We start from the raw sequence: 5,818 nt of genomic DNA, 5'->3' as shown, positions 1-5,818 counted from the left end.
CAAATAAACCCACACTCATTTCTAATCTTTGCAATTTTCCACTTACCAACATGTTGAGTATTTTTCCCTTCCATTTTCATTCTTGTTGCTTTCATCTCCTACTGGAAATTTTTAAATACCTTATAACTAGTATTCTCTTGATTGCCTGAGACCTTTTTTTTCTTGAGTGACTTGAAAATAGCCTCATCTTCTAGAACTGATACTATATAAGAACTCTAAATGGGGATTTTACCAGTTGTAACAGATTAGTGTTTTCCCGACTGCTCCTCCACCTGTTCTTTTTTAATTATGGGGGAAAAAAATACTATTCTTTTAGGTAATTCCTTTCACTTTAATTATTAAACCTTATGTTGAAAATGATGCAATTTCTTCATCAGGCAGTTTTCTTTATGCTGGAGCCCACGAGATGAGAATCAGTGACATGACATTCCACACTGCATTACTCGAACGAGTGAAGGTAGCAGAGCTCAACTTTCACAATTTTGCAGCAGCACTTTTAATGCCCAACTGGATTCTCTATTTCAGCTTTTCCAGGAAATCTTTCCATTCTGAAGTAGTACTCCTGGCTTTATTTTTTCTGACATCTGATTTTAAGCTGAGTTCCCCTTTGTGCTCTGACAGTGACTGCAGCTCTCCAGCTGTCTCCTTCTTGTTTCCTCACTGTCCCATGGAGAATTTCAAGCACAGTAGTTAACTGTTGCAGGTCAGTAACTTTACTTCTTCCTACAAGAATCCTGAATGTCAGATTGTTCCTTAAAGAATAAATAGCAGCTGGTCTCTAGTGCTTAAGGAGGGTTAATTTTAGGTTTTTCAGTCCCTCTCCTGTCTGTGCTCATTTGGGCTGAGAGGCTTCTGTTCAGAACAAGCTGAGCCAGTCTCTTAGGTGAGACTTTGAGAATCAGTGTTTACCTTTTAATTTGAGAAGTGCCCTTCATTAACACAGTCCTCTGCTTGATTTTTGGTGTCTGGGTTTTTTGGCTTGTTCTCCCTGACAAGTGTCATAGAATCAGAACCAATGTGTTTTTGCTGTCTCTTCAGAGCTCAATTTCAAATATCCATCTTACTCCACAATTCTACCATTCCCTGCATGACAGATTTCAGAAGGGATGTTACATACATAAGGATTTACATGTATTTTATACATCCATTATTCTGCCTTTCAATGGCAAATTAATGATATAGTGAGGATACTAGGTGTTACTCATACCTATAATACCTATTATAAGTAATTTATATATATATTACAGGTAATATAATAGATAATACCTAGAGAATTTTTGATACCTGCTACCTTTTGCTGCACAGTTTCAGACTGCTAAAGAAAAGGATGGGAGATCAGTAGTGAGATACCTGGGGTGATGCAAGACCGGTTTATCAACAGCATTGCAGCCCTTATGAGATATCACTGATGCAAAGCACTCTGGGCCAGACATGGCAGTCTTTACTACTTGCTGAACACAGTGGGGTCATGGTTTTACAGCTCATAGGTGTTACCTTAATGTAAGGAACAAATCAACGAGTTTATTTTTTCTATGATGTTATCATTCATCAGCCTCTCATTACAGAAGGTTCATAGTGCTATTTGTGCAGGCTGTCACCACTAATCTTTTCCTCTGTGGATGACTCATTGTCTAGCACTTCTTTTTCTTTTCTGTCACTACATAAAGTACAGGAATGGGTGAAAAATTCTGTTCATAGGAACAAACTATGTAGGCATAAATATGCATGAACATTCAGATTTTTAAAAGAAAACCTATCCTAGAAATCTGATGAACTTTGAATTTTCGTCTGGTAAGTCATAAACATACAGCAGAAAATGTTTCATATTCCATTTAGGCAATAGATATATTCCAGTTTATTAGAGTTAATAGTTCTGTCAGAGGAAAAACTGTGCCACACACATAGATATAAGAGATGGATGAAGTTCAAGAGCCACTCAAATGATTAAATTGCCTGTATATACCATTCAGAGACTTGTTACACATGGAGAAAAATCTAGATCTATTCATCAATGGGAAAATGACTAAAAATTATTGTGTAAAATATCCATAGTTAGTAATCACTTATAACCCACTCTTAATAAATACACTTTTCTTGACTATTAATTAAAATGAAAGGAGCAAGGCTATTTTTCATACAAAGACACATAATATATTAAAATGCCATGTAAAAGACATACCTACATACACAATTTTAGGCTTGTCTTCAGCTGGTTTTTGTACTCCATTTTATCTATGGGTGGCTGACTACAGCCAACCTTCAAATTAGTTTTGTAATTTTTGTGTCTATCAAGCAGTCTGTGAAGCAACTGGTGGGGCTGCAGACTCTGCCTTGAGTTCTCTGTAGGAAATTCCTGTTGACAAGAATTCTGATTCTCAGCTTAATTTTTCATTTCTCCTCAGTTTCCTTTGAGGTTCTCAGAATGGCAGAAGGAACCAGACCAAAAAAGAAATAAAAATTCCGTAGGTGAGACAGAACAATTAAGCTGGAAATGTATAAAGAGACACCAGAGAAGCCCATCAATCCTCTATCCTAGTGAGGTAACACCAAGTAGTGTTCACTATGCTGCAAGGACAATATGGTTCATTGGTCATTCTTAAATACGAGAGATTTCTGACCAAAATCAATTACCACAAAAAATTTGTTAATATTCAAAGGTTTTAAGTGTTTTCTCAGGCTCTCATTTTCTGTGTTTTTTATGTTGTTTAGGTGTCACAATTGATAACCATACATTATAGAATATCTTGATCCTCTTAGGATGTTGTTTTCATTTCATTTTTTTTTGTACCACTAAGTTAAATCAGTATCCCTAGAAAAGCTTCCTCCTCTCAAAACCAGGTGTGAAGGAAAGATATATTGTCTCCCCAACCAGTTTGTTATCATTTCCTCTGTCAGTTATGCAAAGATCAGCATTCTGTATATTCAGATGGTAGAAACTGGTATCTGTCCTTCCATGGAAAGACTTTATTCCTTAATAAATCAACACTTTTTTTACTTTGAAACAACCAAGAACAAAAGTATGACAAGGTAATTATAGGACCAGCTGAAACACTTTTAAAATAAAAGAAATACAATAATCAAATTTTTCTTCCTTGTTTTTTATGCAGTTTTATGAACATCATTAAGCTTTTATATCCATTGCAGATATTGTCTGAAGATATCACAGCTATTTCTATGAATGCAGTATGTTTTGAGGACACTAAAACATCAGGTGTTCTGGAAATACTGAAGTTCTATTAACTGCAAACATGTCATTAGTTTTATATCTGTGATTCTTGGCAGGCTGTGCTTCCTTATTCACTCAATGACAGAAATATCCAAATAATTAAGATATTAAAATAGTGGGGGAGTGGTGAGAGGAAGGGGGAAATAAGAACAGAAAAGAGAACAAACAAGGATAATAACTCAAACTATGTATCTAAGTTAAAAAATTACACAGTGCTCCCTCACTACAACATAGTCAAGGAGTGTGTCCTGCTTTTAGGAAGGGCTGTCTTTTCATAGATGCAATAATAAATAATACATTTTATTTTCACTCAAAGAAGAAAAATATTTGCAAATATATTTTTCACTCTTCTTAGTTATTTAAATACTTTTAATAGAAGACCTTTAGAAACTATACAGTAGCCCATTATTTGCAAGTTTGGTTTACCAAAGGTTTCAAGACTATGGAAAGTCGTAGAACATGGTTAATAAGGAAACCGTACTACCAAAGTAGGAAATTATCTGTTAGGGATATGGAATGCAGCCATTGGGAAAGAGAACTTCTGTGGTAAACAGCATAGTTATGTCAGATAACATACATTTTGAGGCTGTCCAAAGGATCTTCGTGGGATAGTGAAGGCAGAGCAATAGCCAGCAGCTATGGGAACCCTTTATCCCATCGTGGGATCTTTAACTCAAAGTTCATCCACAGCCCTTTCTTGCTCCTAGAGCTCTGAATTAAGGAGAAATGTGTCTGGAAACAATTAACTCCCTGAGCACCAGAAGCCTGATGAAGCCTGGCTATGGCTTGCTGCTTGATGAAAGATCTGGTGGGAGCACTGGTCAGAGGCCCTTGGCTATGCCCTGTGCTCCTGGGGCATCTTTCCCTAGAGCACAGGCTGCTGCAATCACAGGACACTGGCCAGCAAGATAAAAGTCTTAATACCTAAAAGGTGGTGGAGTGAATTTCCAAATAGTCATACAATGTCCTTTTGTCTGCTCCCTTTTACAAATTTTGTAGGCACGTATTACCATTGAGATCTCTACCTCTTCTGATCAAAACTGGGCAGCAGGCTCAAGAAAATATTTATCTATTTTTTAGAATATTAAGATTCTGGCTTTTAACTCTCTACAGCAAAATAAAACAGAAGTAAGTACAGTCTGTAGTCTGTCTTCAGCTTCTGCATACCTGACCGTGGTAGACAGTCTTATCAGCATGTTCACTGTGTATTTACTGGTCATGTGTCCATTGCCTGAAGGCAATTTCACTTCATTGTAATAGATGATAAAACTTCAATTTTCACTGGATGTGCCTAAACATATTTCTCCTTTTCAAGAATAAATAGTTAATTTCTTCCGAAACAATGAGTACAAGTGTGATTATAGAAGTGCTGATACTGTCCCGAGAGATACCAAGAGTAATAGCCTCCTGTAATAGGAGCAGTTCTTTACTGAATGCCTAAATAAATGTCAGGTTTTGGAAAGAGGTATCTGTACATTAATCAATACAGGTATGTACCCCTCCATGAGCTTGGATTCAGTGCTCCCTTAAAATTCATTTTGCGAAACCACTTGATTTAAGAACTTCACTTCTCTTTCTTTCTGCATCACAGCTTGCTCTTGGAGATGACATTTATAATATTCATATATGAGGTGAAAATAAATACCATTTGCACATATACCTTGACCTGTCTGTTGGGACAGCAGGCTTGCAGCTCCAGGCCTGTTGTCCGCACAATGAACTGGCCGGTCTTGCAGAGATCAGTGGGACTGGCTGGCTCTCCAGCAGTGACAGATGAATTTGGCTTGGGAGTTCTGCTGTTGATTAAGCCTGTGGCTGTAGTGCAAGGACAGAAAGGGAACACCCATTCTTTCATAAAGACACTGGAAACAGCAAAGATTTCAGGTATAAGAAACAGCAAAAGGAAGTACTAAAAATGGTGGGTTTTCTTTGATGCATAGTTGCAGAAGGACAAGAGACAAGATGCAGTGGAAGGTAGAAGTAAAGCTTTTGTCAAAAAAAGGTCATTGCCATTATGAAGACCAGGCTCTTTCAACACACTGTTACTCCTGTAAAGCCGGCTGTCCACTGATACCTATTATTCCTCTACCACCTGTTTTTGCTCTTTTCCCCTTAATGCAATCATTTATACATTTCTTAATCTCCTTCAGTCTAAAAAGAAAAAAATCACAGCATGTCAGTGTAATAAGAAAGGGTCTGTGTTATCACCAGCATGGATGGAAAAGGTTCTGTGAGAGTCTCAGACCCTCTTAGGAAATATGGGTTTACGTCCCTTTATTTAGATCAGGACAGACTCTCATCTGTTAGTCTGTAGAAGCAATTCTATTAATTTCAATGGGGGAATATTAGCTCTTATCTGTGCTGAACAATCAAATACTTATCTCATTTTGCTTAGAATCCTTCTTCTTTTGTGCATTTCACTATGTACAATCCCTCTCACAGAAAACCGTGCTAGTAATACTGTGACACAATTAAATTTGTCATATGCCATCTCTGATTACCAGAGCTTAGCAATCAGTCTGAGGGTTTAGTTTTGGGATTTTTGGGAGGTAGGTAGCACAAGGTCAGATACCAGAAGGAATGAAACAGCAG

The sequence above is a fragment of the Corvus moneduloides genome, chromosome 1 (assembly GCF_009650955.1).
Source record: "Corvus moneduloides isolate bCorMon1 chromosome 1, bCorMon1.pri, whole genome shotgun sequence".
Lineage (NCBI taxonomy): Eukaryota > Metazoa > Chordata > Aves > Passeriformes > Corvidae > Corvus > Corvus moneduloides.
This window is presented reverse-complemented; position numbering follows the sequence as displayed.